The following is a 15470-nucleotide window of genomic DNA, read 5'->3' on the forward strand; positions in this document are numbered from 1 at the left end:
GAGAATCTCAAGCAGACTCTGCTCTGAATGTGGAGCCTCACTCAGGTCTTGATCTTACAACCCTGAGATCATGACCTGAGCCGAAACCAAGAGTCGGTCACTCGACCCACTGAGCCCCCCAGGTGCTCTGGTAATATTCATTTTTTACATATAGATGGTGGGGACATAAGTTTTGTTATATTATTCTCTATTATGTTTTTCATGTCATATTCAAAACACCCATACAATCCCTCCTCACACTTTCAATACAGTTTGAAATATATAACTGTAGGCATTTCTTTTTCCTTGTACTCGTTTTCTATAAAGTGCAGTAATACAGGTATATTTTGCATTCCTCAAGCCTAGTTTATGAGGGTGATTTTTCACCTAATCTTGACACAGCAGATGGCAGTGTAGGTCCAGTTTCCTATGCAATAATAACATGGACATATTCACAACGAAACTTACTTAAGCTAAAAATTTGTGGTTTTAAATAGTTAACATAGAAAACATAAAATCATAGAAAGTCACGACTCCCTTCCTGGGGATTTAGAGACACATTTTCTAATTATATTAAGCTCGTTAAAAATACTTCGTTAATAAAGGAAAAGCTAATTCTTAAGCAGAAATAGGAATCATCACCTCCAAAGAGACACTGAGCGACTCTCATTCTCACAAGATTTGAGTGATTATCTGAACTCGTTGGTACTTCAAGTTTAACTTTGGAAAATAAACCTCCTTACAGAAAATTACTTGGGAATCTTCATATTTCATTACCATGATGTAAGATTACACTTTTTTGCAAGACTTAAAAAAAATCAAATGCAAAGAGAGTTAAATTGATTTTTATTTAAGAACTGAAGATAAGAGATTTTGCCAGTAAATTTTCTTTGCATCCCCTCTCCCCCACCACCTTGGTTTCCCAGGTTCTACTGAATCTGCAGCTTTCCTCCCATTAGCAAGAACTTCAAGGGCAAAATGGGAAGATGCAGGAAAGAAAAGGCTCTGGTTAAACAGAACCAGATTCAAATCTCTGCTTTAAGGGCACCTGGGTGGCTCAGTGGGTTAAAGCCTCTGTCTCTGGCTGGGGTCATGATCCCGGGATCCTGGGATCGAGCCCCACATCTGGCTTTCTGCTCAGCAGGGAGCCTGCTTCCCCCTCCCTGCTTGTGATCTCTGTCTGTCAAATAAATAAATAAACAAAATTTGAAAAAAGAAAAACAAATCTCTGCTTTGTTGCTAACCACCTGTGACATGTGGGGGAGGTTAATTGGCCACTCTGAGCCTCAGTTTCTTTCTCTGTAAAATGGAGATAACAACAGATGTTAGCTTTTAGGATTATTGTGATAATATGTTCACAGTATTACCACAGATGATTGCTCTTAAGGATTACTAGCCTTGGGATGCCTGGGTGGCTCAGTTGGTTAAGCTGCTGCCTTCCACTCAGGTCATGATCCCAGGGTCCTGGGATCAAGTCCCACATCGGGCTCCTTGCTCAGTGGGGAGCCTCCTTCTCTCTCTGCCTCTGCCTGCCACTTTGCCTGCTTGTGCGATCTCTCTCTCTGACAAATAAATAAATAAAATCTTAAAAAAAAAAAAAAGGATTGCCAGTCTTCACTCCTACTACTATCCTCTTGTATATATTCTCTCCCTATCTTCCCTTCTACAGATTATGTAAAAACACCCATCACCTGATGTCTTTCCTTGCTAGCCTTTGGAGTAATGTGTCTTTCTAAGGTGCTGCCCTTCACTGGGCCCTGATATTTTTCTTCCCTCCTTCTCATCGTCATTACCACTCTGAAATCCCACTTGCCTCCTGTTTCGCTCATGATAAACCAATATTCATCTCATTCATTCCTAATTTCTTTTTTTTTTAGATTTTATTTATTTATTTGACAGACAGAGATCAGAAGTAGGCAGAAAGGCAGGCAGAGAGAGAAGAAGGGAAGCAGGCTCCCTGCTGAGCAGAGAGCCGGATGCGGGGCTCTATCCCAGGACCCTGGGATCATGACCTGAGCCAAAGGCAGAGGCCTTAACCCACTGAGCCACCCAGGCGCCCCTCATTCATTCCTAATTTCTAAAGAACTTAGCAACAAACCTTGTCTACTGCTTCCCTGCTGGGGACACAAACTTCTTCTCATCAGGGTCCACCCACATTTCCCCAAGAAAGGCTCAGGAGAACTAAGAACTTCTTGCCTTGGCTAGAAGATGCACCAACAGGTTCTTCTTTCAATGTTAGAAATATTTAGAAATGGGCCACTTTAGAAAGATACTTGAAAGTATTAAATCATTATAGAATTTGCATTCTGTTGGAAAGATTTTTATAATAGTTCAACTTTGTATTTTATTTTGTATGTATTTTTGAAAGCTTCTTTAATTTTAACAGAACATAAAATACATCACAGCAAAAATTACCCTAACTTTATTTCTACAGAGAATCACTTGATAGGAACAAAAATTTTAATCATGATATTCTTCCTGAACACAGAACAACAAAATAACTAATTAATTGGTTGTTTCACTAGTACTTTCTTGAAATAAGCTCCCTTTTATTGGATACCCACTATATTAGGGATAGTACTGCGGGGCTTTTTCAGTTGATAAAACTGAAGCCCTGAAAATTTCTATAACTTGAGTAAGTTCAGACAGTAAGCAACTATAAAGCATAATTAGTCTAACTCTGGAGTTTAACCTCAATGGTAAAATTCATTTTTTATTATTATTGAGATATAATTGATGTATACCATTAAATTAGTTTCAGGTGGGCCACATAATAATTTTTTATATGTGTATATATATTGCAAAATGATCACCACAATAAGTCTAGTTAATATCCATCATCATACATAGTTATAATTTTTTTCTTGTGATGAGTACTTTTAAGATCTACCTCTTAGCAACTTTCACATATACAATACAGTATTGTTAGCTAAGTCATCATGCTATATATTACATCCCAGGAGTTATTTATCTTATACCTAGAAGTTTGTACCTTTTTACCACCTTCACCCATTTTGCTCAATGTTTCTATTCTATCGTAACTAGTTAGTACAAGGCAAGTTTTCCCAGTGAAATTGGCCAGTTGGATTCTGAATCAATTCTATAGGTTTATCTTTTTTTTTTTAGATTTATTTATATATTAACTTGAGAGAGAGAGAGAGAACATGTGCATGAGCAGGGGAGGGGCAGAGGGAGAGGGAGAGAATCTTAAGCAGACTCTCTGCTGAGCATGAAGTCTGATGTGGGGCTCAGTCCCACAACCCTGAGATCATGACCGGAGCCAAAATCGAGTCAGACACTTAACTGACCGAGCCACCCAGGTTCCCCTTTAGGTTCATCCTTTTAAAACCAGTTTTCAATTATCAAGGAGCTTATTCATACACAATTTACTAGGCACCTATCCTTTAAAAGTCATTCTTAATTTTTCCCCTTCCCTTCCCACCCACAAAAAATCCATCTACAAACCCTACTGACTTTATCTCAGAAATGTGTCTCAAGTGGACCCGGTTCTATCCCCTTTCTCCTCCCTTCCCGCACCCTATTCCAAGCTAATATCATCTCTGTTCTCTAGATGGCTGGAACAGCCTTCTAATTGGGCTCTCTTCTCTGTTCTCTAAATATGTCCTACTTTTATTTGTTTATTAGCTGTCTCTTTCACCCTCATATAAACTGCATAAAGGCAAAGACTCTGTATTGTTTAATGCTGTACCTCCGGGACCTAGAACTCAGGAAATGTTCATTGGTTGGATGAATTTAACACCAGGCATATAAAGATGAAGGAAGTGGGGGTACCTGGGTGGCTCAGTTGGTTAAGTGTCCAACTCTTGATTTCGGCTCAGGTCATATCTTGGGGTCATGAAACTGAGCTCTGCATAGGGCTCTGCATTCAGCACAGAGTCTACTTGAGATTCTTTATCCCTCTGCCTATCACCTCATGTGTGCATGCACACTCTCTTTCTCTCTAAAATAAATAAATAAAATCTTAAAAAAAAAAAAAGATGAAGGAAGTGCATTCTTTACCCTCATGGAGTGTATTAGATATTACTGGGAACAGACATATAAGCAAATGCATACAACGTAATATAGTGTGACAAATGCAGTAAAAGGGACATATACAAGATTTAGTTCATAGTAATGCAAAAAGGCAAGGGAGTGATTCTACCTGGTAAGGATGGGAAGGTCTGGGGAAAGTTTACAGATGCTTAAAAAGATCTTCTAGGTTAAAGAAGATTTCACCACTTGGAAGAGGAAAAGAATATTCCAGGTAGAAGAAACAATGTGTTCAAAGACAGGGAAGTAGGTGCTGGTAAGCTCTTGTTGGTGGGATGGAGAAGACAACAATTAATGCCTTGAAATGGTTAGAGGCAACAGTACCTATGGGGGAATGGCAAGGGATGAAGGTGGAGGGATGGGAAGGGATCTCATCATGGAGGCATGAAATATACCACACTAAGCAGCTTAAGTTTTATTCTGTAAGTAATGAGAATGCCATAAAAGACCTTTAAGCAGGGGGATACTAAGAGATTGATATTTCAGGAAAAAAAAAAAAAACTCTGGTGAAGTGAGAACAGATTACAAAAGTTTGAGGCAAGGTGATCTGTTAAGATTTCACTACAAGATTTCCTCTTCTGATCAGTATGGAATAATAGGGCTGGATTTACCCTCCTTCCTGAAACTGTATATACATATATACACACACATCTATGTATATTTTTATATATTTATTTATATTTATATTTTTTCAAAACACTGGACATCAGGCAACAAAGAACAGAGATCCCTGTGAAACAGTAAACAAGTGGGATGAATGCTATGATTGGTCACCCCAACTTACTGCCTTAAGAGAGTTTCTAGACTGCAATGCAGGGAGAGGAGAACATATGGAGTCCAGAGGTCTCCCTGATCAAAGAGAAAGAGTTAAGAGTCTGGGGAGACCAGGACAGTTGAGTTCATTGAACAGAGCATTAGAGACAAGAGAGCTAATGGAGAGGGAGAGCCTGTAGATTTGCAGACATCCCCTCCAGTATTCAGCAGAGTACTGACCAGCCTATGTATGAGACCAGGTAAAGAACCATTCAACAGGATTAGAAAGAACAGTACCTGACACCCATGCAGGGCCAGGAGCAGTAACCATTCCCACCAGCCAGACTGGAAAAACCAATGATTCATGGTGTTGGGTAGATCAATCAGGAAGGTTTTCCATTTTTTTTTTTTTAGCCCCCAGTATTGAGGAATAATTTTTCCTTGACTGAGCACAGCTCTGGACCTGGCTAACAAATCATAAAAAACTAGAAAGGATAAAACTGTTCCCAATTTACTTAACTGCCTCCTGGAGCAAGCTCAAGAAGAGTTACAGGATTACAAAACATTCAGTACTTGACAGAGTAACATTTACAATGTCTGGCATCCAATCAAAGATTACCACACATACAAAAAAGTAGAAAAACGTGGTCCAGAAGAAGAAGAAGAATCAATCAATTGAAACTGACTAAGAACCCACACAGATATTAGAATCAGTAGAGAAAAAAACATGAAAACAATTGTTATAACTATATTGCACATATTTAAAAAGCCAAGTGCAACCCCAAGATCAAGAGTTGCATGCCCTACCAACTGAGCCAACCAGCGACCTCCCAAATTGAACTTCTAAAGATGAAAAATACTATGAGAATTTTTTGACCGTCATATGAGAGTGTAGGGGCAGAAAGGGAGAGAGAGATTAGATATCAAATGCTGACGTTAGCAAGAACAAGGGAATAAGGAGGGAAAGATGTGAATGGGGAGTGGGGAAAACTGAGTTTGCGGCTTATTGACTTTGAAGTGCTTCATGATAGAACTCTGAAGAACTCAATCATTTAAGGGATTGACAGAAAAAAGAGGAAGTTATCAAAGCAATTGAGAAGATGTGGTCCTAGAAGGAGAGGGAGAGCAGGGATAAGAGGCTTCCTGGAAGCCAAAGCCCCAAATTTCAAGAAGGACATGGTTGGCATGACCAGCACTACAGAGAACAACTTGAAAAAAAATGAGAAGTGGCCAGAGTGATCTCTGGACCTGGCAAGTAGGAGGTCACTGATATCTCACATATGTGATGGAAGGCACCCCATCTGTTTTGCTCACCCAGTGCATATCCTGCAGTTTCTGGAACAGAATGGGTGCTCAAAATAATTTGGTGAATGGATGGATGAATTCAGTAGTTACGAGATATTCTGTGTGTGGAAGATCTCTTTTGTGATGAGAACTGTAGCAGATTTAGTGGGATCAAAAAGGCAGAAGCTAGGGATGCCTGGGTGGCTCAGTCGGTTAGGCTTCTGACTCTTGATTTTGGCTCAGGTCATGATCTCAGGGTTGTAGAATGGAGCCCCACATTGAGCTCTGTGCTCAGCGGGGAATCTGCTAAAGGTCCTCTCCCTCTGATTCCCTTCCTCCTCCCTGTCTTAAACCTGAGTGTGTGTGTGTATACATGTGCTTGTGGGCGCAAGCATGCTCACTCTCTCTGTCTGTAAAATAAATAAATAAAATAAATCTTTCTTTTTTTTTTTTTAAAGGCCAGAAGCTAGACTACAGTGCATTTAGTGACTGGAAATTGAAGAGAAGAAGGCCATGGGAAGATGCAGGATCCAGTAAAACTAATTTGGGTAGGGGCTGTGGATTTGCACAATATTGAGGCAGAAAAACATAGTGTTTCAGAACACACGCATGTTCAGGTGTTGAATTGTATGGGCCAAATGTTGTATCCTGAACTCATCTAGAGTTAATTAACTGCTCTGAGCCTTATTTCCTGGGTCTGCAATAGTACTCCCCGCCTCCTAAGGCTGTTGTCAGGTTTTAATGAGGTAATGCAGGCAAAGTATTTGGAGCTGTCCCAAGTTCAGTGAATGCTAGCTGGGACTGCCAAGAGGATGGCACCATAAGAGACAGACAGGTGGGCACAGGTAGCAGATTGCCTTATTGAGGAAGGAGTCTCTCTCTCTTTTTTTTCTTTTTTTAAAGATTTTATGTATGTGTTTGTCAGAGAGAGAGAGAGAGCACAAGCAGGGGGAGCAGCAGGCAGAAGGAGCAGCAGGGAGAGGGACAAGAAGGATCCCCGCTGAGCAAAGAGCATGTTGTGAGACTCGATCTCAGGACCCTGGGATCATAACCCGAGCCAAAGACAACCAACTGACTGAGTCGGCCAGGTTTCTGGAGGAAGAAGTCTCTCATTCAGAGACAGGAAGGAAGGAGGAAGGTTGGGTAGAGGTAGGCAAGCTCCAGAGAAATGAAGGAGTCTACGGAGCTTAAGTTTTATATTTTAGGGATGTGGAACTTAAAGAGCTGATTGAATTTTGAGAAAGGTCACTTGGATGTAAAAAAAAAAAAAGCACCCCACACATCACAGTTTGGAGGTGGAAAATAGACAGGGTCTTGCAGAAGGTGTGCTAGAAATGCACCAGCAGGAGGGCTGGGAAGGGGGGTGCCCTGGGTCAATTTAAAACAACAGGTCCAGGCAATCATTGTGTTTGAGCACTTGTGTAGGTTAAATGAAGCATACTCCTTTAGCTATAATTTTGAAACTTAAAGCATGAGTCCTTAGACTTGAGAAGTATTGCACTATAGAAGTCTACATCTGATCAGTATAAAGGAGTTAGGAAAATGTAACAGTTGGGGTTCTTTGGCTGTGAGCAAAAGAAAGGAACTTCGGTAAATTTGAGCAAAAATAAAAAATTCTGGAGTATCTCACAGGATTTAAATGAAAGTTGAAGAACCGTGTCTCCGAGAGCAAAGCTGAAAGGCTGCTCCAGGGCCCAATGGAACAAAAGCTGACAGCTTGTCTTTGTAGGACCTTGGGCACTCCAGATGAGGCTTTACCTCCAAGGGTTTGTCCTATATAATCCCCTCAAGATTTAAATTCCTGGGAGAGAACAGGTCTGATTGGCTTGCTTGGAGGCACCTGGTCACAATCATATTGCTTTCCCAATGTGTGACTCCAATCACCCCCTTTCCCTCTTTAGTGAGGTTGGCTGGACCTCAAGCAGGATGGCTCCAGGAAAATAATCTAGCATGCTGTTTTTCTTTTCTATTGTTCCTCCTTCAAGAAATAATACTTTATGTGTTTGTTCTGTGCCAGGCACTTGTTAGTAGAAAGAGATACAGTCAGTAAAGAACAAAACAAGATAAGGCCTCTGCTCCCCTGGTGGGTAGAACTGTGGGAGATCAGCATTAATTCAACGTTTGACTTAATGATTATGCAATTGCAATCCAAGGAAATGCTCTAGAAGGAAATGAATGCCTCTTGGAGGGGGGAGAGTGTTTAACAAGGGAGTCTGATATGACTTGGGGGCTGGGGATAGACTTCCTACAGGAAGAAATGCCAGAACTCAGATATGAGGGGTGAATGAAGAGCAATGGCAAACATGCAAACAGTGTGTGCAAAGGGTCTGTGGCTGGAGGGAACCTGTGATATACCCTAATGGCAGCACACTCTGAAAATGGGACTTCTTTGCTTTTAGCATCTGACAACTTGGACACAAGTGCAGGTTTATAGATGATTCCACCTGTTCCTATTTGTGATATTAGTGTACTTCAATTAATAACAGAAAATTTCAAATGTGGATTTAATGAGGTCACCTACTTTTCTGAGGACACAAATGATTGTATTTTTTGTGTATTTCAGCTGATCCATATCTAAAGGTTGAACATACAGTCTGGAGTCAAAATTAAGTCAAATTTTATGGAGATGTAGTTTTCTACAGTATGATAATAAGGATAATGTTATATAACTCATGATAAAGAAAAAGCAATTTAAATCAAGTTTAAGAGTTTTACGTTAAGTGGACTATTCTCTCTGGGGAATAATTACATAAAATTTGCATAAACTGCAAGAGCCAAGATAGATGTTTTCATAGCTGTGTGTGTAATCATTAATTAAATATGACACCTTACAACTTGTCTACTAAATAGAATTAAATGTTGGTCATGGACATAATTATTGCTTGAGCTTTAAAAATTCTAGCAATAGGGGCACCTGGGTGGCTCGTGGGTTGAGCCTCTGCCTTCGGCTCAGGTCATGATCCCGGGGTCCTGGGATAGAGCCCCAAATCGGGCTCTCTGCTTGGCAGGGAGCCTGCTTCCCTTCCTCTCTCTCTGCCTGCCTCTCTGCCTACTTGTGATCTCTCTCTGTCAAATAAATAAAATAAAATAAAATCTTTTAAAAAAAATTCTAGCAATACATCATTAACTGTAAGATAAAACAGTCATGAAAACCCAGATCAAATTTTGTAATTGTTCTTTAGAAGCATTTCTCATACACAAATGTAACCTAACCAAAATGAGTTCACTCCTTGGTGAGTCAGAAACTGCATGAGGTTGAGTTGTCCAACAAAGAAAACTTTTATTTGCAGCAAATCAGGAGATCACAGAGAATAGCTTCCAAAGCTTTGACGCCCTGAGAGAGGCTGATTGGGTTCCTTTAGTTTAGGGTTAGGATGAATATTTAGATAAGGAAGCCTGCCATCCTCTGTAGAGATGGGCATACGGTCACAGATATGCCTTAAGGAAACATGCCTATACATACATTGTGTGTTATGTAAATGAGGCTAAGGCTCCTCCTTGAGAGGATATGTTAGTATTATAATGAGATAACTCTGTGGTCCATCTGTGCAGGTGCAGCTCAGGTTTAGCTCAAAAGGTGTGGGAGTTCTGGGCCTGGACCTGGTCAGGCTGGTTGCCATCACCTGGGGGGTGCTCTGGTGTTTCATTGGCCTGAGTCTAGAGGAAGCCAGAAAAAAAGAGTTTGGGGGAAATGTGTAAGACAAAGGTTAGTGAGCACAAGCAACTGAGTTGTAAAGGCCAGGTCTTGGGGAACTAGCTGGTACACAAATACTTATTTCACATAATAGTTGATACACTTAAGTGTTTACTCTTAGTACCAAATTTCAATATCACCTTGAGCCTTATTTTTAAATGAATAGCATTTGGGGAAAAAAAATCTTTTGAGAAGTCATTCATCACCACCATCTAGTTCTAGAGCACCACCACCACTCCAGAAGTTCCCATTAAGATTTATATGCACATCTTTTGAAACAACTGTAACCTGAAAGAATCAGTACTGTTAACCCTTAAACAACACAGGGAGCAGGGGTGCTGAACCTCCACACAGTTGAAAATCCACATACAAATTTTGACTCCCCTAAACTTAATTACTAATAATGTACTGTTGACTGGAAACAGAGATAACGTAAGCAGTTGGTTAACACCTATTTTGTATGTAATGTGTATTATATACTGTGTTTTTACAATAAAGTAAGCTAGAAAAAAAGAAGATGTTATTAAGAAAATCACAAGGGGGCACCTGGGTGGCTCAGTGGGTTAAGGCCTCTGCCTTCGGCTCAGGTCATGATCCCAGGGTCCTGAGATCGAGCCCCACATCGGGCTCTCTGCTTGGCGGGAAGCCTGCTTCCCTTCCTCTCTCTGCCTGCCTCTCTGCCTCCTTGTGATCTCTCTCTCTCTCTGTCAAATAAATAAATAAATAAATAAAATCTTACAAAGAAAATCACAAGAATGAGAAAATACACTTGCAATACTAAACTATATTTATATAAAAAAAAATCCATGTATAAGTGAATCCATGCAGTTCCAACCCTGTTGTTCAAGGTTCGACTGTAATTATATGTTAATGTTTGTTGTTGATTAGATAAGCCAATCAACCTCAAAAATCCAATTTCAAAAACAAATGACATTCAACCCACACTGCCTCCTTTACCCCCAGGCAACTCCTGATCTATTTTTTTTTGTCTCTATAGAGAAGCTTTTGACCTGGTTAAATTCAATTAAGCCAGAGAAAAATGTGGAAGAAACTGCATGTAATGTGATGCAACATGTAGTTCATGGCTCATAGTAGGTGCTTAGTAAATGGAGTCCTTGGTACATACAACGTGTAAATGCTGAATGTATTGTGATGACTTTTTAATATTTCTTTCCTCCTTCCACCAGTGTGCAAAATACTGCCTCCTCAAGAATTGCAAAGGGCAGGGTCGCCTGGGTGGCTCAGTCGGTTAAAGCCTCTGCCTTCAGCTCAGGTCATGATCCCAGCGTCCTGGGATCAAGGCCCACATTGGGCTCTCGGCTCAGCAGGGAGCCTGCTTCCCCCTCTCTCTGCCTGCCTCTCTGCCTACTTGTCATCTCTGTCAAATAAATAAATAAAATCTTAAAATTAAAAAAAAAAGAATTGCAAAGGGGAGAAACATAATCCAGTTCTATCCACTTGATGCTTTATTCACATCTTTGAATAATGTTTCCACGGTCAGTGAGAGCCCTCTGTAATTGTCACCTCATTTAGTGTCCTTTCTTAGAGATATAAATACCATCAGTTTAGAGAGTAGTAAAGCCATAATCTCTCTTCAGGTTTTCATGAGCCTATTCGGTTTTAATGTCATTCATTGCAACAACAAACAAAAGTAGTTTCATTTTGTCATATGAAATGTCCTTATTTTTCTTTTCTTGATAAATGTTTCTTTTCTGAGTGCAAGAATTTGATGCCCTTTATTTCTGAGATCGGTTTTTGGGGATTGATTGGCTTGCTGATTCAAGAGTAAACATTTTATCATGTAGTCATATATACATAATTACATTTTTCCAGGTTATGGATGTTTCAAAAAAGAAACACATGTAAATTTCACAACTTGTTATGTAATTATGGTAAAGCACTCATTTTTTGAAGATGAACTAATACGGAACTTTCACAATTAACATATTCAGAATTTTACCTTCCATCTTTTGTAGATTTAGCTACATAGGACTTCAACGTCTGAATTTGGGGAAACAGAATTCGGCCTATACAGATATCTACATATAAGCAAAACTACAATGGAAAGCAAAAAATAAAAATGAAATAGATAACTAATGAAAACAGTGGGTCTTTTTGGTGGCTAGGAGAGGGATGAGCCCAGGAGGAAGCACACCAGAGATGCCAGTGGTCTTTGTGAAACTTTGCTTCTTGTGTGAATACTTTGATGTCTCCTTATTGTATCTATTACATATGTCCTTGTATGTGCTTGAAAATTTCATAAAATCAACTTCTTCTAAAAAAGGAAAAATGGGGGGTGCCTGGGTGGCTCAGTTGGCTGGGCATCTGCCTTCAGCTTGGATCATGATTTCAGGGTCCTAGGATGGAGCCCTGTGTCAGGCTCCTTGCTCAGCAGGGAGCCTGCTTCTCCCTTTCCCTCTGTCTCTCCCCCTGCTTGTGCACACATTCTCTCTCTCTGTCAAGTGAATGAAATAATTTTTTTTTAATTCTTAAAAAAAAGAAAAATAGAACATACACATGTCAGGAGGTTCTGGTTGCGTGCAACAGAAATCCAACCAAATTAGCTCACGTACAAAGGGAAATCGTTGGCTTACGGTCTGAGAAAGACAGAAATCAAGATTGCTTAAACACGGATGGCTCCTGCTGTTGGATCAGGTCATGATCCCAGGGTCCCAGGTCACATTGGGCTCCCTGCCTGGTGGGAAACCTGCTTCTCCCTCTCCCACTCTCCCACTCCCCCTGCCTGTGTTCCCTTTCTTGCTGTGTGTCTCTCTCTATCAAATAAATAAATAAAATCTTGGAAAAAAAATACATCATTAGTTTTTGATACAGTGTTCCAAGATTCATTGTTTATGCACCATACCCAGTGCTCCATGCCATACATGCCCTCCTTAATACCCACCACCAGGCTCACCCATCCTCCCACCCCACCTCCCCTCCAAAACTCCAGTTTGTTTCTCAGAGTCCACAGTCTCTCATGGTTCTTCTCCCCTTCCAATTTCCCCCAATTCACTTTTGTTTAAAGTTAGTTTTTGGGAGGCACCTGGGTAGCTCCATCAGTTAAGTGTCTGACTCTTGATCCCAGCTCGGGTCTTGATCTCAAGGTCATGAGTTTCAGCCCTGCATTGCGCTCCATGCTGGCATGGAACTTACCTAAAAATAAATAAATAAATAAATAAAGACAATTTTTTTTAAAGAGCGTTTTATGTTTATAGCAAAATTGAGAGGAAGGTACAGAGATTTCCCATATACACCTTGTCCTCACACATACATAGTCTCTTCCACTGTCACTATCCCCCACCAGAGCAGTACATTTGTTATAATTGAAGTACATTGACACATTATAATCACCCAAAGCCACAGTTGACAGTTCACTCTTAGTGTTGTATATTCCGTGGGTTCAGACAAATGTATAATGACATATAACCATGATTATAACCTACAGAATATTTTCACTGTTTTAAAAACCCTCTGTGTTCCACCTAGTCATCTCTCCATGCCCTAAAAGCTGTATTTCTCACGTTAAAGTCTTTAATCCCCCAGTAATTGATTTTTTTGTGTGAGGGATGAGTTTGGGATCCTCCTCCACTGCTTTACGATGCCACTCCTCTCCTATATCAAGGTTCTGTATGTGTTGGGCCTATTTGTTTTTTTCTTTTCTCCTATCAGTATATTTGCTTATCTTAATACCTTAATTACTAAAGCTTGAAAATAAATCTTGATTTCCAGTATGGCAAGTCTTTCCACTCTGATTTTCATCGTGGGAGGTCTTTTCTCTAATATATATTTCAACACACCTTCCATATGTATTGTAACATTAGCTTGTCAAGTTCCTGGGTAGGAATTGCACTGAACCTATAGGTCAGCTCAGGAAGAACTGAAATCTTTATGATATCGATGTTTCCCAGCCAGAACAGGACATATCTCTTTGTCTGAGTTACTTTTTAATGTCTTTACAAAAAATTACTTTTTAATGTCTTTTTAAAAATTTACAATTTTCTTCATAGAAGTCTTCAACATACTTGTTAGATTAATTTAAAAGTATCTCACAGTTTTTGGCTTTGCAAATGGTATCTTTATAGCTGTTTTGTGTCTGTAAATAGTATCCTTTTAAAAAGAATATTGAGGGCACCTGGGTGGCTCATTGGATTGGGCCTCTGCCTTTGGCTCAGGTCGTGATCCCAGGGTCCTGGGATCAAGCCCCTCATCGGGCTCTCTGCTCCACGGGGAGCCTGCTTCCTCCTCTCTCTCTCTGCCTGCCTGTGATCTCTGTCTGCCAAATAAATAAATAAAATCTTAAAAAAATAAAAAATAAAATAAAAAGAATATTGACTAAAAAAAAGAATATTGACTGTTTATTACTCATATCTGTTTATTAATCTTATCTTGCATCTCATAACTATTTATTTACAGGTTTTTTTGGTTTTCTGTGTAAACAATTAGATCATTTTCAAATAAATACAATTTATTTTTTTTTTACTATCTAGTCCCAATACACTTTATTTCTTTTTTTTTTTATTGTTTTATAAACATATATTTTTATCCCCAGGGGTACAGGTCTGCGAATCGCCAGGTTTACACACTTCACAGCACTCACCATACTTTATTTCTTTTTAATCTCTTAGAACTCATCTGGTTAGGAGCTCTGGTGTAATGCTAAAGAGACGTGATGATAGAGGGTAGGCTTGGCTTATTCTTATTTTAATAAGATTGCTCAAGATCTTGCCATTATGAAGGACATTTGCTGTCAACATTTTGTAGTTATCCTTTTATAGGTTAAGGAAGCTCACTTTGATACTGAAAGAGTGTGTTAAATTTTATCAAATATTTTTTCTGAACCTACCCAGTTGATTATATGATTTTTTTCCCTTTAGCCTCTAAATATCATTAAGTACACTAGCGAATTATTCTAGTGTTAGACCAACAGTACATTACTTGGATAAATTAAACTTGGCGTGATGATAGTATATAATTTAGTCTACCAATATTTTGTTCAGGATTCTTGTTTTGGTGCATAAGTGAGTATAATTGGCCTGGAACTTTCTTTTCCTGAATATTCCTTGTTTTGTTTTGATATCAAGGTTATATTAAGTTTATAAAATAACCTGAGTCTTATTCTTCATTTTCTTTTTATTTTCTGGAGAGTCCAAGATTGGAATAACTTATTACCTGAAAATATTGATATATGTATCTTTATCTTATCTATAACCTTCAAAGCTAGGTATAGAAACAGAAACATATGGGGACTGACACTTGCAAAGCTGAATAACAAATCAGAATTGAAATAATTAGTGTTAACAACTCAACCTTCCTGCAGTATTCACCACAGGTAACTAACAAGAGAGAAAAGATAAAGCAATTACAAATTTTGAGAATCTTCTCTAAGCCTAATGCTTCCTTGGTGAGCATTTATGTAGATAGGAAAGACAAAAATGAAAAGCTTTGAACTTCCATTGAAAGAAAGAGAATCCTTATTTACACAAGACGAATTGAAGCTGATTGCGACCTTTCCCCAAACGTGCATCTTGCTCCTCTCTTTTGCTATCAGATAGGAAAGACTGATGAGCATTGCCATTCCTTAGAATGTTGTGTTGCCATAGACACTGGCCCAGCTCTGAAACTCCCTTCATTTCATACACTTCCTTCACAAAAGGAGTGCTGAGTGAGTTCAAACAAATTCATGTTTAAAAAAAAAAAAGTATACATAGAA

Source organism: Lutra lutra, chromosome 1 (assembly GCF_902655055.1).
Source record: "Lutra lutra chromosome 1, mLutLut1.2, whole genome shotgun sequence".
Classification (NCBI taxonomy): domain Eukaryota; kingdom Metazoa; phylum Chordata; class Mammalia; order Carnivora; family Mustelidae; genus Lutra; species Lutra lutra.